The following is a 20904-nucleotide window of genomic DNA, read 5'->3' as shown; positions in this document are numbered from 1 at the left end:
CAATTACTTCATCGTTGTTTCATTTCAATATTAAGTAAAGCTTAAAACTAACACTTTTACAGTTAATATGTTGCTGAAAGACTGTTATCAATGAATAATTTTGATAAATTATTACTTGCTTACCTCAATTTTGTTCTTTGTCATAAAATCACCTGTTGCAAGAAAAACACGTGGTATCCAAAGTGGTTCAAGGCAAAATGTGTTATCGTTATTGAAGACCTCTTTTATGTTCCTCCTTTGGTCTCCTGACGATGTAACCTTATACTGTATACTTTGTTTTTATAAGTTAAAAAACCCTTTCATGATTCAAAAGATTTTTTACATGCTTTTTTTTCAATTGCAGAAGACATTATTTGTGATATATTGCAAAACATGCAGAATCCTTTATTCATTTGTCTTATATGGTAAAAAAAGATGATATGGTATGATTTCTAATGACACAAATACCCATCAAAGTTCAAATGAAGCTATAATTATTGTCAGCAATTATAGGCAACCGTACGGCCTTCAACAATGTGACAAACCCATACCGTATAGTCGGCTATAAAAGGCCCCGACATGAAAAATATGAAACAATACAATTGGGAAAACTGACGGACTAATTTATGACAAAATAAATTACGAAAAACAAATATGACAGACATGATCCAACGACAACCACTGGACTAAAGGCTCCTAGTTTGGGACAGACACATACAGAATGTGGTGGGGTTAAACATATTGAAGGCTGCAACACTCCTAACATGGGCCAGTGGTGTAACGGCACACCACATGAACAAACCATACAAAACAATTAACGAAAAACAAATATGAGAAATATAAAAAAAAAAATGACAATTACTCAAATACAAACTCCTGACTCGGGACAGGCACGAATAGTTTGTGGCGGGGTTAAACATGTTTAAAGGCACCAACCCTCCCCTACCTTGGGACAGTGGTGTATCAGTACAACATAAAAACAAATTATAAAAATCAGTTGAATAGGGATTTACTCATCAGATTGATACAAAGCAGTAAAACATCTAACAAAAACACACACCGGACATTTCAGGATATTTATACATCAATTACAACAAAAAAGACACAAAGAAGAGATCTGAGAGTACTTGCAGTTACTGACAGCTAGTTCAAAGCCAATAACATCTAATGAAAAAATTATGCTTCTGAAACTAAAATACCAATCAGTACAACATCCAATGTATTTATAAAGACGTCATTAACAGTCAGAGAAAGCCATGACCTTGCGAATTGTCAAAATATTGTATCGACAGATTGTAGTACCGTGCATTTGCATATATGTATAACAATTATATTTAGTATGGTTTCTATTTACTGATGACATAATCAATATTTATCCCAATAAAACAATATTCAAAGATCTAATTACAGTGTAGCATTGGTAACAAGTTTTTTACAGGTACAGCCAAACTTCAAAACAAAACCTTTGTATCTATGGAAGAAATTAGTAAAGGTTTTAAGTAAGTTGTGGTAACGAAATCCCTAACTTAATAATTAACAGTAATACATAGATTACGCTAATTGAAATCCAAAACATCACTACAGACACGGGCATAGCGAACGAGTTGTGATATATAAAAACCGTAAGACTGTGCCAAAGGAACATCACCGTCCAAAAAAAGGAAATTAGCAATAGGGAACGAAAAATCGTCCCTTTTCTCATAAATGTTTGTGTAGAGTTTCTCGTGTATAACACTTAAATATCTAAATCTAGGAAAGGATAGTTATTGCCTTTAATATTGGATCGTCTGTTTTTTTTCTGACCAAAAAGTATGTTCTCTCATTCTGAATCATTTCTAAATTCTAAATTTTGATATTCATTTCCTTAAACTAAAATTATTGTGTCATAAAGATAATATTCTCCATTTAACAATGATAAATTTTATGCTTCTGACACATTTTAATTCTTCTTTATATGGATGTTTCAAACTTTTCATAATAGCAAAATTTGATAAATATTTTTGTATTTTATAACTTGCACATTTTTGTGAATGTTTATTTAATCCAGATGAAATATTAGAAAGCCATGTATCCAAGGTGTAAATTTCTCATTAATGTACATATATGTATTTGAATTGTTTTATACTAGTCATTTTGGAGCCCTTTATAGCTTGCTGTTCGGTTTGAGCCAAGGCTCCGTATTGAAGGACGTACTTTGACCTATAATTGTTTACTTTTTACACATTGTGACTTGGATGGAGAGTTGTCTCATTGGCACTCATACCACATCTTCTTATTTCTATATATATAGATTATTAGATATTGAAATTAAAATAGGTTCGTTAATCATTTTGGATTATTAAGTAATGAATATTATAAATAGAAGGACAACGATATTCATAAGAAATTATTGAGCAAGGAATAGAAAGCTAATATTTAGATTAAAAACCATAACACTGTTAATTATGAATTCTCTTTTCTTATAATTAAGATAACATTTGAACAGGTTGAAGTGTCTGATGTGTACTGCAAACACCTGGTTATCTGTCATTTAACTAATTTGGACAGAGGATTCCTAGAGTATTAATTGGATTTTCCATAACTATACAAAACATCTATGGATGATAATACACAAATGCCATGATTTTATTTTCCTACTATGAAAATTCTCTATTTAATAATTGAACACATTCAAAAATGTTAACGAAAATTATTTAACATGCCCTCTCAATAATGGTTTAGTTTTTCAAAGTAATCCCGGGCTTTGCTGCACTTATAAACGAAAATCGGAAAAAAACGGAATACCAAAATTACACTCACATTCTTCTTAGTAGAGATTTGCAATAAAATGACATACGAACGTAACTATATATCTTTATTTCTCAACAAACCAAATTACATTGGTATAGAGATATCTCGACGTACGGACCTAATAGGACTGGTTATTGCCAACCATTGAATTTGGTTCAATACGTCGCTCAAGTTTAAACTTAGTATTCCAAAACTGTAAAAGTCATACACTGGAATTTTCGTCCTGATCAAATAATTTTTACATGATGAAAAATGAAAGAAACCAAGTATTTTTTAATTTATTACGTAGTTCTCCATATTCCCGCTTTAATTTTCACTGACATTAAAATCACGTATAAACACGTATCCCTTACCTATTGATCGATTTGGTTTATCTTTGATGATTTATTTTTCAATTCATATTGTAGATGAACGCTCCAATCTTCTATATTTTAAATGTGTATTTTTTCATTATCCAATGTTCTTTCTTCTTTCTTGACTAATTTATATATATTTTTGCGGGAAAAAGATGTTTTTATGTTAGGAAGGATACTTTGCTGACAAGTTTACAATTATCGAAATCAGTGTTTGTCTCTTGATTAAAGTTGAAAATTGAGATAAGAACTATCGCTTCCATTTTATTTCTATTCAAAGTATTTTCCATTTATTATAAAATTTATGAATAAAAACTACCCAATAAAGGTTGTATTTTAGAAGGTGTGTTCGATTAAAGATTGTTCTATGTTGTCCTGTCTAATATTTTCCATTTTATAACATTCTACGAAAAGATGACTGTACTATCAGATAGATAATCAGTGATCTGTATTTTTTCCTCTAATAAAAAACTTTATGTATCTTGGAATAAATTATAGAACTATGCTAAAAAAGAAGTACGTCGTGTACACCTTTTATATTCCGGCGTGTTTTAAACTTATAACTTATAAATCAAAAATGGTAACATCGTCTCGCTTCAAATTTCTATATTTTTATTTTTCCAAACTTAGTTTTGATTTTAGTAAATTAAAGAATTCATCCTTTGAGAAATAAATATATAGGTCAAGTGAAATGATCAAGTAATGATCGGTGCATTTGATTACTGGTAACTGGATTAATTATTCCCTAAAAATTTGTTGTCAATAAAATCATCAAGATTTAATAACCAAATATGTTAAGATTTGAATAGCAAATTGGGTTATTTTTTTAATAACACCTATTCCAACATTATATGTGTATTCAACGAACAAAAAAATCATGCAGTCTATGCTCCCCTCTGTCATGCTTCTATGCAATAAGACGAGATACGTTCAGATACGTAGGTTACGTGGAGTAATATCATTTTATTAGAGATCTCTAGTGAACAGGAGCTGCTTTTGCTTAAAAGCGATTTAAAAAATCATCAACTTACTTCGGCTGTTCTGTTTAGGTCTATTTTGTTTGTGGAGTATTTAATATTTTGGGCTTTTTAAAATTTTTGTCACGAGTATATCAGAACAAGGCTATTCCATAAACACGTGTTTTGTGCAAGGAAATCATACAATTGTTTCACGTAGCCAACAGTTATTGTCAAGTTAATTCGAATGTTTATAATGTACTTTCAAAACATTACTATGGTCGTATTGAGCATCCGATCACATGCACAACTCTTTTTTTTCCCCTTGGATATAATCTCATTTATTTGCTTCAAGTTTTTGGATGTTTATAAATAAATTATAACATTACATATATATTTAATGAAAATCTATCGTTTTAATCCTGGCAACAATCACATTGCGTTTCATAGTGATGTTTGATATTTCAATAAAACGTATACGTAACATCCACAATTACACAAACATGCTCTGCAAAAGATGAAAAATTGAAAAAACAAAAGCTTAAATTATTTCGAAGTTTCTTGTTTATCATTTAAATGTAATTATAAGAAAACAATCATTAACAAAAAAACCGACATTAAAGGTAAATTCAAAAAGGGGAAGTCCATGAAAACCAACAAAATCAAACGTTATACCTTGTCAACTAACGGAATAAAAGGAAAACAAATGTCATATTCCTTGCTTGGTACAGACATTTTCCGAAGAACATTTTCCAATAAAACTACAGAAAGGAGCATTCAATTCTTAAATAAATGTTTTATATTTGAGCTGATATCAATATACTACTTTTGTGTTCCTTATCTCTTATACGCTTGATTCCAAATATTCTCTTTCAGTCAAATTATTTGGTTAAAGACATTTGTGCGTTTGTTGTGCATAGCATAAACGTGAGTACGTTGGAAAAGGGGATGAATATCTTAATTTGGATACTTTTCATATTACGACTCAGACAATGCGGTAAATGATAAAACTAATATATTTCTGAAGATAGGGTAAGATAATATCCATAACAATACAGATGAATGCATGAAAAATGTAAAGCAGGCACAATGACACTGTTAGGTCAAAGATGCAAGGATCCTGTTTTGCCCATAAACATTTTAAGGACTTTGATGTATTTCAAACTTTGAAAACAGTTCACTAATAAAAGGAGACGTTGGTTTACGCAAATGAGATGGGTCACAACAACATCAAAGCACCAAAATGCATCAAACGGTCAACATACGATCTTCAATATTATACAATATGCTAAGGTCTCACTCATCCCGAGTTTAAAAAGTTATCTTTCGAAGATACGTCATTACCACAAAATTCCAGAAATGACAAAAATCATTCAACAAAAGATATCAACTGACGAGATATTTCTGTCTTGGGACATTTGGCTGAGTTGAACGGGTTCCTTCAAGAACTGAAACACCCCAATTTTCCACCTCAACAAAGGAAATAACTTAATGGACCTATAAGAACGTAATATACGTGGAGGCACTGGTGTTTCGTCAATAAATACTAGAGACTATGATTCCATTCACAAGAAGAATTGTCTATTATTCTCATTTCTAATGACAAACTTAACCATTTTTTGTATTAATTTCATTCATATAATATTAAAGGTTTGCCAAAACAAATACAAATGACAATAATAATATTTAAGTATGTCAATAAACAATCACGAGGTATTTTAAAGTGATGTTAAATGTTCCAATAAAACGTAACATGTACAAATAAACGTTCATGCTCTCCATAAAAAAATATTTGAAGAAGAACAAAAGACAAAAAGCTTGAATTGGTCCAAGGACACAGTTATCGTCCTTTGGTTTTCGTTGTCTACGAATATAGTCCCTAGTGTGAACAGTGTATAACTTGCATTTTTTTTTGGATACACTTTACCAATGTATTTCTTGATATTTTATGCATGAAATATTAAGTAAAGGGATGAAATTACATGTTAAAAAAATTTGGGTGTTGAATCTTTATGCTAAGTAGTGATTTGGTCCAGTTAAAAAAGGTCAAAAATTAAAATGTCTGAAGCTGTCAAACTGAATTTTAGCTCCCCTTAACACAGAATAGTCAATATTTTGAGTTAGAGCTGGTAGAAGTTTCTATAATTTTGATATTATTTGTATCAATAGTAGTACACTACACTGTAAAAATCTTTTTGAGATAGAGCAGGTGCGATTTTTTTAAATTTGAATTTATTGTCTAAAAGAAATGCACTACGAAATAACTGTGTTCTCGGGCCTAAGAGATGAATTCCGTAAATGTAGATTTTGTACTTTGGCAACTTTCCTGAATGGTTTGCTGGTTTCAATTTGTCAAACTCAATAAAAGTAAAGGATTAACATCTTTGTTTGACAGAAATTCTGTTAAAATGTCCCATTTTGTCATTATACGGCTAAAATAAGCATTTTAAAGCAGTTTCCATTTTATGCCTAAGAGCCATGCTGACTTTCTATCTGACAGCTTTTTATGTTCCTGATATTTGTGTTTCTATGCTTAAATCAAATTTAATTAACCATTTGTGAACTCTGAATCTAGAGAAAAGTAGATTATCACAGAAAAAATGTGCAGAATATTTGTATTTATGTCCCTGGTTAAACGGCCTGTTTGATGTATGTGAAATGTGAAGAGCATTGTACATAAAATCTGTAGTCCATCACAAATATTTCACTTAATCTGTAAAAAAAACACTTTACAATGATCAGTACACCCTATTCATTTCATATGCTACCATAATTTTCTTCTTTAGGATAATAAGTGGTTCAAATATATGCCAATTGAGACTAAAACTACATGCAAGTTTTCCATTGAAAAGTGAAAAACTGGTCATCAGACCATACTGTCTGCCAAAAAAAGTTGAATTCAAGAGTCCTTTTGCAATTAGACTTCTTGTATCATGACATCTTAGCATAGAAATGAGCTAAAAGTAACAAATTTTCATTTCTTAAAGCCTCTGTGTGCATTTTTATATGTAAATATTGGCTACGGCCAAAATAGACTCTAAATAATTCTCAGTCTTACATGGCCTAAGACCATTTTATACTCATGAGGTATGTTTTTTGTAACTTTTCTTTACATTTAAAGTACATTTAATATATATGGAAGAATAATGTATGGTTAAAAAACTTCAAAAACTTCAAATTGGTTGAAAAAAATGCATGTTTATGTAAGGCTTCCCTTAATTCGAAAACCTCTATTTTCAGGCACAGGCTCATATAAATTTGACTTTTGAATAGCTGTAATAAATCTGATAAATCAAATGAGTGTTCCGTTGCTTTTAATACTTATTATATTATATTCAAGAGTATTTAAAAAGCAAATTTTTGCAATATTTAAATTTTTAAGGCCAAAATCTTGACAGTTGAAAATATTTGATTTAAACGTCAAAAATAAACATCCAAATTTCAATATTAAAATGGCCCTAGTTTCTATAATATATATCCTATGGCCATGAAACTTGGCCAACTATCTTATAATTTCCTAAGCTTAGGTCATGCAAAGTTTTATCAAAATTGATCAAGTCTTTTTATCCTATTAGGTCCAAGGACACAGTTATCGTCCTTGGTTTTCGTTGTCTACGAATATAGTCCCTAGTGTGAACAGTGTATAACTTGCATTTTTTTTTGGATACACTTTACCAATGTATTTCTTGATATTTTATGCATGAAATATTAAGTAAAGGGATGAAATTACATGTTAAAAAAATTTGGGTGTTGAATCTTTATGCTAAGTAGTGATTTGGTCCAGTTAAAAAAGGTCAAAAATTAAAATGTCTGAAGCTGTCAAACTGAATTTTAGCTCCCCTTAACACAGAATAGTCAATATTTTGAGTTAGAGCTGGTAGAAGTTTCTATAATTTTGATATTATTTGTATCAATAGTAGTACACTACACTGTAAAAATCTTTTTGAGATAGAGCAGGTGCGATTTTTTTAAATTTGAATTTATTGTCTAAAAGAAATGCACTACGAAATAACTGTGTTCTCGGGCCTAAGAGATGAATTCCGTAAATGTAGATTTTGTACTTTGGCAACTTTCCTGAATGGTTTGCTGGTTTCAATTTGTCAAACTCAATAAAAGTAAAGGATTAACATCTTTGTTTGACAGAAATTCTGTTAAAATGTCCCATTTTGTCATTATACGGCTAAAATAAGCATTTTAAAGCAGTTTCCATTTTATGCCTAAGAGCCATGCTGACTTTCTATCTGACAGCTTTTTATGTTCCTGATATTTGTGTTTCTATGCTTAAATCAAATTTAATTAACCATTTGTGAACTCTGAATCTAGAGAAAAGTAGATTATCACAGAAAAAATGTGCAGAATATTTGTATTTATGTCCCTGGTTAAACGGCCTGTTTGATGTATGTGAAATGTGAAGAGCATTGTACATAAAATCTGTAGTCCATCACAAATATTTCACTTAATCTGTAAAAAAAACACTTTACAATGATCAGTACACCCTATTCATTTCATATGCTACCATAATTTTCTTCTTTAGGATAATAAGTGGTTCAAATATATGCCAATTGAGACTAAAACTACATGCAAGTTTTCCATTGAAAAGTGAAAAACTGGTCATCAGACCATACTGTCTGCCAAAAAAAGTTGAATTCAAGAGTCCTTTTGCAATTAGACTTCTTGTATCATGACATCTTAGCATAGAAATGAGCTAAAAGTAACAAATTTTCATTTCTTAAAGCCTCTGTGTGCATTTTTATATGTAAATATTGGCTACGGCCAAAATAGACTCTAAATAATTCTCAGTCTTACATGGCCTAAGACCATTTTATACTCATGAGGTATGTTTTTTGTAACTTTTCTTTACATTTAAAGTACATTTAATATATATGGAAGAATAATGTATGGTTAAAAAACTTCAAAAACTTCAAATTGGTTGAAAAAAATGCATGTTTATGTAAGGCTTCCCTTAATTCGAAAACCTCTATTTTCAGGCACAGGCTCATATAAATTTGACTTTTGAATAGCTGTAATAAATCTGATAAATCAAATGAGTGTTCCGTTGCTTTTAATACTTATTATATTATATTCAAGAGTATTTAAAAAGCAAATTTTTGCAATATTTAAATTTTTAAGGCCAAAATCTTGACAGTTGAAAATATTTGATTTAAACGTCAAAAATAAACATCCAAATTTCAATATTAAAATGGCCCTAGTTTCTATAATATATATCCTATGGCCATGAAACTTGGCCAACTATCTTATAATTTCCTAAGCTTAGGTCATGCAAAGTTTTATCAAAATTGATCAAGTCTTTTTATCCTATTAGGTCCAAGGACACAGTTATCGTCCTTGGTTTTCGTTGTCTACGAATATAGTCCCTAGTGTGAACAGTGTATAACTTGCATTTTTTTTGGATACACTTTACCAATGTATTTCTTGATATTTTATGCATGAAATATTAAGTAAGGGGATGAAATTACATGTTAAAAAAATTTGGGTGTTGAATCTTTATGTTAAGTAGTGATTTGGTCCAGTTAAAAAAGGTCAAAAATTAAAATGTCTGAAGCTGTCAAACTGAATTTTAGCTCCCCTTAACACAGAATAGTCAATATTTTGAGTTAGAGCTGGTAGAAGTTTCTATAATTTTGATATTATTTGTATCAATAGTAGTACACTACACTGTAAAAATCTTTTTGAGATAGAGCAGGTGCGATTTTTTTAAATTTGAATTTATTGTCTAAAAGAAATGCACTACGAAATAACTGTGTTCTCGGGCCTAAGAGATGAATTCCGTAAATGTAGATTTTGTACTTTGGCAACTTTCCTGAATGGTTTGCTGGTTTCAATTTGTCAAACTCAATAAAAGTAAAGGATTTACATCTTTGTTTGACAGAAATTCTGTTAAAATGTCCCATTTTGTCATTATACGGCTAAAATAAGCATTTTAAAGCAGTTTCCATTTTATGCCTAAGAGCCATGCTGACTTTCTATCTGACAGCTTTTTATGTTCCTGATATTTGTGTTTCTATGCTTAAATCAAATTTAATTAACCATTTGTGAACTCTGAATCTAGAGAAAAGTAGATTATCACAGAAAAAATGTGCAGAATATTTGTATTTATGTCCCTGGTTAAACGGCCTGTTTGATGTATGTGAAATGTGAAGAGCATTGTACATAAAATCTGTAGTCCATCACAAATATTTCACTTAATCTGTAAAAAAAACACTTTACAATGATCAGTACACCCTATTCATTTCATATGCTACCATAATTTTCTTCTTTAGGATAATAAGTGGTTCAAATATATGCCAATTGAGACTAAAACTACATGCAAGTTTTCCATTGAAAAGTGAAAAACTGGTCATCAGACCATACTGTCTGCCAAAAAAAGTTAAATTCAAGAGTCCTTTTGCAATTAGACTTCTTGTATCATGACATCTTAGCATAGAAATGAGCTAAAAGTAACAAATTTTCATTTCTTAAAGCCTCTGTGTGCATTTTTATATGTAAATATTGGCTACGGCCAAAATAGACTCTAAATAATTCTCAGTCTTACATGGCCTAAGACCATTTTATACTCATGAGGTATGTTTTTTGTAACTTTTCTTTACATTTAAAGTACATTTAATATATATGGAAGAATAATGTATGGTTAAAAAACTTCAAAAACTTCAAATTGGTTGAAAAAAATGCATGTTTATGTAAGGCTTCCCTTAATTCGAAAATCTCTATTTTCAGGCACAGGCTCATATAAATTTGACTTTTGAATAGCTGTAATAAATCTGATAAATCAAATGAGTGTTCCGTTGCTTTTAATACTTATTATATTATATTCAAGAGTATTTAAAAAGCAAATTTTTGCAATATTTAAATTTTTAAGGCCAAAATCTTGACAGTTGAAAATATTTGATTTAAACGTCAAAAATAAACATCCAAATTTCAATATTAAAATGGCCCTAGTTTCTATAATATATATCCTATGGCCATGAAACTTGGCCAACTATCTTATAATTTCCTAAGCTTAGGTCATGCAAAGTTTTATTAAAATTGATCAAGTCTTTCTATCCTATTAGGTCCAAGGACACAGTTATCGTCCTTGGTTTTCGTTGTCTACGAATATAGTCCCTAGTGTGAACAGTGTATAACTTGCATTTTTTTTGGATACACTTTACCAATGTATTTCTTGATATTTTATGCATGAAATATTAAGTAAGGGGATGAAATTACATGTTAAAAAAATTTGGATGCTGAATCTTTATGTTAAGTAGTGATTTGGTCCAGTTAAAAAAGGTCAAAAATTAAAATGTCTGAAGCTGTCAAACTGAATTTTAGCCCCCCTTAACACAGAATAGTCAATATTTTGAGTTAGAGCCGGTAGAAGTATCTATAATTTTGATATTATTTGTATCAATAGTAGTACACTACACTGTAAAAATCTTTTTGAGATAGAGCAGGTGCGATTTTTTTAATTTGAATTTATTGTCTAAAAGAAATGCACTACGAAATAACTGTGTTCTCGGGCCAATTGTCTCAAAATTATTAGAAGTAGTATACATATGTTAAGATTATTAAGAATCAGACAATTATTTTCCTATTTTCTCATGCACATGAATTGGGGAAAAATCAAAATCAAATACAAGAAATACTAGATTGAATTGAGGAAATAAAAGCAAAGTGCACTTTTGTGCTTGGTCGGTTCCGTTTGTCCTAATTTCCTTATGTAGTTGAAACTGACATACAATTTCATCTTTTGGCAATTAAAACAAAATATTAACGCATTATAATTATCTCCGGGATGGGAACATATTAACATGAACATTTACATGCATGATTAAAATTGCAGACCTTACCTGATCCGACACAGTTTTTCATACAAAGCACAAACGGTTATGAGATTAATTATACTAACAGCTATTTTCATCACAGGTTAGTTAGGAATAATCTATGTTTAGTTCGCTATATGTCTTTCCAGAGTGAATGGGGTCAACAGTTGTTATTTTCGAGAAGGTTAGGTTTTTTTTTCGAAAAACCTACATCCAGGTATATGATAAGTTTTTTCACATCTTTTGTAAGTGGAGATTATTCAAACTTCTTTTAATTAGTCTTGATCACTTGATTGTAACATTTTTGCATAGTTAATTGTTAAAATTTATTAAAGCTTGCTCCCTTTGTTATGAACTCCTGACATTAATATTTTTTTTTTGTTTGATCAACAGACATATTTCTAAATGTTTAGTGAATGATATGTTATATACAATAGCGATAGCACTTAGTTCATATCATTTCTGTTATGATTATTTAATTCGGAACTCTAAAACTGACTACAAATCTTCATAGCCATTAAATTTTGTAATAAGGATAATTTAAAATGTAACGACTAGTACAAATATTTAAGTGGTTTATTTCCGTGGATGTTAAATTTTGATTTTTCAAAGAACAAATCTGTTCAACATGTTTTATTTTCCAATTTTTCTTATTTCTAATTACTATCCTCAACAAAGTTTGAAGTTTCAGTGAGAATGGTTTGACGTATTTATCGAAATCGTGTATCTAGCAACAGTAATCTCCTTGAGAAAATTTCCCTTAACATAGTATTAGAAATACAGCTCTATTAACATTAACAAATCTCATGTCAATCAATAATATTATCCATGTCCTCTCAGTAATGGGTAATTAAGTTGAAAAGGTTGATCATCATTCTTGTTTAAGTTTCACATACACCACTTACTAGGTATGGAGCAGTATTGAAATGAATACAACTTATTGTTCTATTAACTTTGACAAAGGTACTTTTTATATATAAATTAAAGTTGGTGTGCTATTTTAGGTATTGAACAGCATGAGCTAGATTTGTAACCAAACAACGGCACCTTAGTTCCGACCGGAAGTAACCTTACATTTACGTGTTTCGTTAGACCATGTAATGAGACTGGAAGTGTTCTGCTATTTTTTGTGCATGCTAAAAATTTATTCAGTGGAATATGCAAAGGTGAAATATTTGCATACAGAAGAAGATATGTGTTTTCGTGTAATTCAACTGAGTGCATGTACAAGCTGAATGTGTACGATGTTGGTGTCACTGACCAGCGACAAATGATCTGTACTTATCTTTCGTCGTCACAAAAAGTCATCAAGAAAATCACCACCATCAGAATATCAGGTAAGTATATGTACTACTTCATCGAATATTGGTCAATTTAGTATATGAAATTCTTGAAGATTTGCGTTGATTAATTTAAAAAAGTTAAATCCAAGGTCAAATAAATACTTGTATACTTAATAGTGGAGCGGCGGAGAGGACAATTTTAGAAATTAAAATTACCTACACACCTCATGGCATTATAATAACTTATTGGAAAGCTAAAATCATGTACTTTTTTTAAAATATATGTTGTAAATATAAAAGCTGGTACCATCATGCCTTAAATCAAGGTCAAAGATCATCACATAAAAAAAATCCTATTGTCATCTTGGTAAACAAACCGCAGATATTTTCAAAAACAATCATCCATTCAATGAATTATACAAGTAGTATTATTTATCAATGCTTAAGTTCCAATTTAGATGCGTTTCGTATTTGCACATGACGTCAGAATAACGTATTATCTAATTTTTTCGAAGGAAGCACGTTTGATGGAAATTTCAAGGACTAATAAATAACTTCAACAGAATGACCTTGATCTACAACCTCTATAAATAGCATTTCTGGAAAAGATATGTATACATCTGAGAATAACAGATATTAGTAGAGTATCAGAAATACATTGTTGATAAAATCCAACAACATTTGCAGTACAGATTTCGTCTCAGTTTTCCAGGATTCGACATGTCACTGAGTTTTCTTGAAATAAATTCCCACTGTTAGTCTCAAAACACGATAGTTGGTCAGATAATGCAAGAAGCATGAGTTATTGAAGTGAAAGCTATGATTAACTTTCATTCGACGTTACTGTAATGAATGTAAGCGGGATTTATTACAAATTCAAAAAGTAAGACATAATCGTTTTCATATACAAAATGAAACGTCTACAAAATCATATAGAAAATTAAAATTCACATACGACATAAACGAGCAACACCCCAATTTAATTAGAAAATATTTTCTATAAATAATGTTCATGATATTTCATATGTTTCATCTGCTATATCAGTTGATATGGCCTGAACATTGTTACAACTACCTTCTTTTTGACAAACACAGATCTGTGCAAGAAAGATTGATTGTTGGTTGCTAAACGCCCAGTGGCAAATATTTCATGCAAGTTCAGGATGAGAACACATTTACAATAAATACAATAGGTCGGTCCTCTAACAGAGGCCGTCCGGGATGAAGGTCGGGAAAAGTTTGACAGCCACTGGAATATGAGGGTATATTTGATAAATTTTAGCCTTGCAACAAGCCACCTACGACTCTTTTAACAAAAATCTTACGACTAAACTTGATCGTAAGTTATACTGAACTGTAACTTTAAGCATCTGGTAGAACATGTAGAAATGGACAGCCAGAACAAGAACATCAGTATCATCTGATTTGATAACATTACCAAACATAGCATCAGCGTAAAAAGCATGTAAAATCATTGCTGTATATGCCTCTTCATGATTACAACGTAAAGTCGGACAGCTGATAAAACCACCGGCTGTCAGCTTTTGAACAATTTCCGATTTTGCTTTTGATGTTATTCTCGGCTTCAAAGGCGTCGCTAATATAAATGTCGCTTGCAAATATTTGATTTACCTTGTCCTTGTTGAGAAAAGAACACTATGGCATTCATGTAGTGCTTCGTAAGCTTACCCTTGAGTTTAAAGTAGCTACAATAGGTCTTAACTAATGTTATTTGGTAAAGAAGACATTGATAAAATAACAATACTTTTTTGTCACGAATAAGGTCTTTGTCTATAACTTTAACTACCCTTTCAAACGCCAAATCCTACGTAGATTTATCAGCGTATGTTGGTCATTATGGCAAACATGTGGTCAAACATGCAGCATGATCAAATGTGTTTTTGAGCAAATTCTCATTCTCTCTTCGGTATATGATATCAGCGTCGCCTGCTCTAACAGCACCATCATTTTTGATAATCTACCGCATGGTATGTACTTGTAATGTTTTCACTTTTTATGAGACATTTTCTTGTAAATTATACACTTTGATGTATCGAGAGGGTCAACATTACTTTCAATTAACAAAGAATTGGATAAATCTGGCTTCATATCTGGTGCTTCCTTTTCAGCCGCGCTATACTGATTTCAAATTCTATTTAGATTTTAAAGCAAGACCTGTGATACCTAAATGTGATGAAATCAGTTTCTGTATAATTACAGAATTCATTGAAATTAATAAATAAATCATCACGTCTCACTGCTGCTGCATTTACCAGACTTTTTTTCTAGAATCTCTTGCTATACTCAAAATGTTAGCAAATATAATATTGCATGTTATGTATTTGTCAACTCCAACTTCAGAGCATCTTTTCTTGACATCGGACAGAATCAGTTTTAACGAACCAGTGTAATGGTCCTTTTACCTGATTATTCAAAAGATCGAACACACCTGATAATCAAACGCACCCTACAATGATTGTCACTTTCATTGTTAAATTCAACAAACACGACTAAGCAACAATACCTAATAAAATAAATAAATCGCAAAACTTCGGAAATTCTAAAGTAAATAAGAAATACGCGTCATAATAACTACAAATGACCATCGCAAAATTGCCCAATGTGGGCTTATAACTAGAAACCAGAACAGTGTCGGTTCATGTGTAACAAATATCCGGAATTGAAATTCTGAAAAATGCAGATGTTTAACAAATTATATCTCTTATCAATAATTTTCTTTAAAAAGTAAATCGGGTCGATTGAAGTATTATACGACGGGTTTACGGTTGTACCTTTAAAATACACATTTATTGAAAGTGCAAATAATGCTAGGTGTAAAACAGTGATTTTTTTGTGTTTTTCCCCCCACAATTTTCAGATGCTCTGTGCTTAAAATATAGGACTAATTTAAACTGCCCTTATAATGTATGAAGTTCATGAGTAACCATATTACCACTTCATGTTTAGAAAGTGGTTAATCATGAGATTTATCTATCGAAATAGCAGTGGGGTCTTCATTGAATATTGGGTAACGTCTGTTAAGGTCGTTTTAACGTCATTGGTACCACATTTGACGTTTCTGAAAAATATTTTTCTGAAGATGAATAATCGATAGACATATTAAGATATCAAAATTCCATGAGGTATTTAGGTAATTTAAACTCGTTAACTAAGCGTATTTTTCAACATTCGCCGCTCCACTATGAGGAGATTCATTTTTACAAGTACATTTTATAAATTCAATATGTAAATTGATGCGTTAAAGATGAAAATGAATATTATGCCTAGACGATTCAAAATTAAAATACGAATAATATAATTCACCCTATTCATAGCTCAAAAGATTGATGAAGTTAGATAAGTTTATAATGTGCTTTCTTTTTGGAAGAACTTGCAGCTCAGTAGTCAGTACTTCGGTACTGACATGATTTATAACAAACCTTTTGAAATTATAAAGAAACCATGGTTTCAACTCCCTCAGACAATGTTGACCTTAGATGGATTTGGCTATTTTTTATGCTCTTTTTGGTTATATAGTTCTTCAACTGTTTCGGTTCTTGTACATCATTGGCTTTCAAATGTTCGACTTTGAGCGTTCCTGTTGAAGGTAAATCCAGAAGGACGCATGAAATTAATAACATGTTGTTTTAATATTTTGCAACAGCTCTAGACCAAAATTAATTTGTTATTAGATAAGATTAATTTGTCATTAGGAAAATCGAATAAGATATATGCACTTCCAAACCAAGGTTTGTTTGTCTTTGGAAGTGGCCAGCGTATACTGAACTATCAAATATAGATAAAACAAAAGTCAAAGTTTGGTTGTCCTTATTCAAATTTTGTTAAGGTATGACAAAACACTGTCACCAACCCTGATTGAATGCAACATAACTAAACATAACATAAAAAATAAAAGATTATAAAGTGAAGAAAAGTCGATCGTTTCGATATTTTTGTAAAAGTTTAGTGATTGCGTTTTAAACACTCTAGTAAATCTTCTAAACTGCTAAACACTCATATTTGACTGACTCCGCCGGTAAAGAACACCTTTGTAACTGTATTAAGATCAGTTGGAAGAATCTTAAAAGGATCATATGAAATTTAGGTATCCAATATAAAGAAGAAAAGATTGGAATATTATCTTTAGATATGTCTAAATAATCTGCACCTGTAGTCAGATGAAGCACTTTCAACGTAATTTTAAACGTGTTGTAAATTTAATCTGATGTATACCTAATTTTCTGAATTTATTGTTTTAGCTAGTTTGTATATGAATTTGTTCGATAAAGAGTCATTTCAAATTTCAAGTTAAGTTAAAAAGCCAATTTTATTACAGAGAGTCTGAGCTAAGCGTATAAATACATGATATTAAATATTGAGTTTTAGTTGTATAAACCTAACCGATTAAAACAAGAATAAACATTATCATTTCTATTCAAACAGACAATTTTACCACAATATCACCACCTGGGCCATATGTTGATGGTAAAAGTATTGAATTCAAGTCTTGTATTGGAAAAGTAGACAGTCCTAAAACTAATATATCCTTTCAGTGTCATGGAGAATACGTATCAGTACAAATTAACAATGTTACTTGTCTTAATCTGAATGTTACAATTGATATAGACAAACACAGAACAAAATGCACGTGTACAGCTCAGGCAAAGGATATGAGAATCAATGTGAGCCCTGAGCTTCAACTGGTTATTAACCGATGTAAGTATAACCAATACATTTAATATTCATTTCAAGGTAAGATAAACTACTAAAATGTTTGGCAATTGAATATACTGTCTTGGGGTACAAATCTATTTTTGTACGATTTTGATATTCTGTAATCAAGCAGGTTAAAATCTATAAAGAGCGCGATCTGATTATTTGTAATATCCACGCGTGTTATTACGTAGAATAAAATCTTTAAAAAACCGACAACGACCTTTTAAGAAATATAGGCAGATGACATGTTTTAGGTAGGAATAATTTTAAGCATGCTACGAAAATCACAAAGCTCGTAAAAAAAACAACCTTATATATATTTTTTAGATAAGCTATCTTCAATTTTGCACGTGATAAACTGCTAGAAAAGCCAAGAACTGTTCATAGTTGTTTGCATTTTGCAATCAGTCAGTATTGGAAAAAATATCTGAAAAGATAGTTAATGCAGAAATATTGCAAATGAGCTACATTTTATATTACGACATGCCTTATCTTTTTTTAAGATGACCCGGCATTCGAGTTATCACCATTTTACAAAGTTGTCTTTGACAACGCAACAACACTGAAATGCCATGTACCTGTTTTACAATACCCCTTTGCCTTTGGAAACTGGCAATTCAAGAATGGAAAAGAAGAGAAAATGCTTATAGGATCAATCAGCTTAAATATCACAACGGTATTAACAGTCAGCAATAGCTCTTACGCAGAAATGGGGTCATACTTTTGCACAGTCGTTGATGAAAGGAAACATGGTATCATTGTAGCAAACGCATCGACAGAGTTACAAGTAGAAGGCACGTACTAATATTTTCTTCAAACGGAAAACTTTTATTAAGTTTAAAACATAAAAATATATACGTCCACATTTGGCCTTTAAACAAGTATTTAAACAATAAAGAAAGTGCTCTAAAATTGTGTTTTTACAACAAACCTGACAAATTTCTAAACTCAGCACATGAAATATTCTTTAGGTATTAAGAAAACAAACTGGTGAAAAGATGTCATATTTGACAATCATACCACATCTGATTTGGTTGAAATATTTGTCCCAAAGGTAAGGTCCACTATAATGAAAATTGTATGCCATCTTTATTTTTTTCAAAACTTTGATAGCGTTATATACTGAAAGAAAAAAAAACAAAAGACATGTAGCATAAATAATTAGTTATCTAGGAAAAAGTTGCACATATTAATCCTCAACGTCATTTGTCAGAATCATAATGAAAGCAATAAATGGAAAAAAGGTGTTCGTCGTAATAGAAATGTCGTCGGTCGGGTTAGTAATATAAATCATTCTATTTATTCTCAAACATAAGGAGAGTAATTTTAGATATGTCCTTATTAAATTCGGAAAAAGACTGTCAATATGATGCTTTTTCACATTGAAACGAAAGCGCATTCTTCATCTCGAACTTGTTATGCATTGTATCCAATTCTATCTACATTCGTTTGATTACAGGACCAATCACTCTGAAGAAATTTCACAGTAAACAAGTAAACAACACACTTTGCATGCTTATTGCAACGTTTGAGAGCTTCCCAGATATAAGAATAAAGTCATTGTAGGAAAGCAACAAAAAGACTGAATTTCGACATAGCATATTAAATAGTAACGGTCCTGAAAGGAAAGACAAACCAACCACTAAACAGCAAGCAAACATTCATGTTGTGGATTGCCTGTCAAGTACTATTTATGGAATGGTTGTTTCAAATAATTTCTGTACCGAGAAATTTTACTTTGATATGCAAGGTATATTATAGGAAAACACTAACATGTATAATTATAAATAAATTTACAAGGAGAAATACTGTTCATGTATATCTTCCTTTGGTTTTTGCATTTTGACTGTATGAATATAGTTCAGCAATGAAACAAACGGAATGAAAGATAAATGGCTTTACCGTTTTCTTCTCTCAAACCATTTTTTATTTGACAAAACGCCATTTGCATGTACGCTAATGTTGATCACTGCTAGTATGATGGACCGAGTTTCAATTTTGACATTGTCCGTATTTGAATTGACAAATATTACTATTGCAGATGTTATCATGTATTATCCTTCCCATTCATTTAGAATCGATTATACAATAAATATTTTCACAAAATACATTCAGCATATATATTCTAATTCATACCTTACGCTCAATTTTTAAATGAAACATTTTTTGCAGGTGTAATTTTCAAAATGTCACGAACGTTGAAAATGGATGAACAGTTAATAGATGGTAAACTGGCATCAATGACATGTTACGATATCACCCAATCAGAACTGAGTAATCTGGATTTATCATGTGATAATATAACAAGTATGAAACAGGATGTTGTAAACGATGCTGCATTTATTAGAATTGTATTTATTGCCGACATGAAGGATGATGGCACTTAATGTAGATGTCATTCCAATCAATCTGAAAGCGAGTCAATGCTGCAGATTCACATAGTTCCTTGTAAGTGTTTACAAGTTATCAAGTATACCAAATAATAATCCAAGCATAACAAAAAAAAAACATTGACAAAGAATCACCCAATTGTACACAGAGTAATTCGGTTTTTGCTTTCTTATAGGTCTAACCATAAAATTGTACAATGTGATTTGAACATTTATTATTTTAATTTAATTTATCGGCAATAAAATACAACAAACCATCTTCTTAAACAATAAAATTGAAGCGTTTACATTTTAAAGTTTATAAAATGACCTATTACAATAAATTTCAGGGGAATTGTTATTCATTCGCTGCAGGGACAATTGGACATATAAGAAAATAACAACAATATTGCATTTCTTGCATATGATGTACTCTAAATCTCCAAAGTCTGAACAAAAGTGTGTAAGAATATTTATTTACACAATAGCAGACGCCACCTCCTTGTTCTACAGGGAGAAACAGAACTCCTCCAATGTTAAGAAGGAAAATATTTTCCACATAAAATAATCGTTCAGTGTAATGTTCTTCAATAAACTCATCATAGATTCCAGGACTGAAATTTTGTACTCGAGACTCG

This window comes from Mytilus californianus, unplaced genomic scaffold (genome assembly GCF_021869535.1).
Source record: "Mytilus californianus isolate M0D057914Y unplaced genomic scaffold, xbMytCali1.0.p SCAF_5, whole genome shotgun sequence".
NCBI lineage: Eukaryota > Metazoa > Mollusca > Bivalvia > Mytilida > Mytilidae > Mytilus > Mytilus californianus.
Note: the sequence above shows the minus strand (reverse complement) of the source record.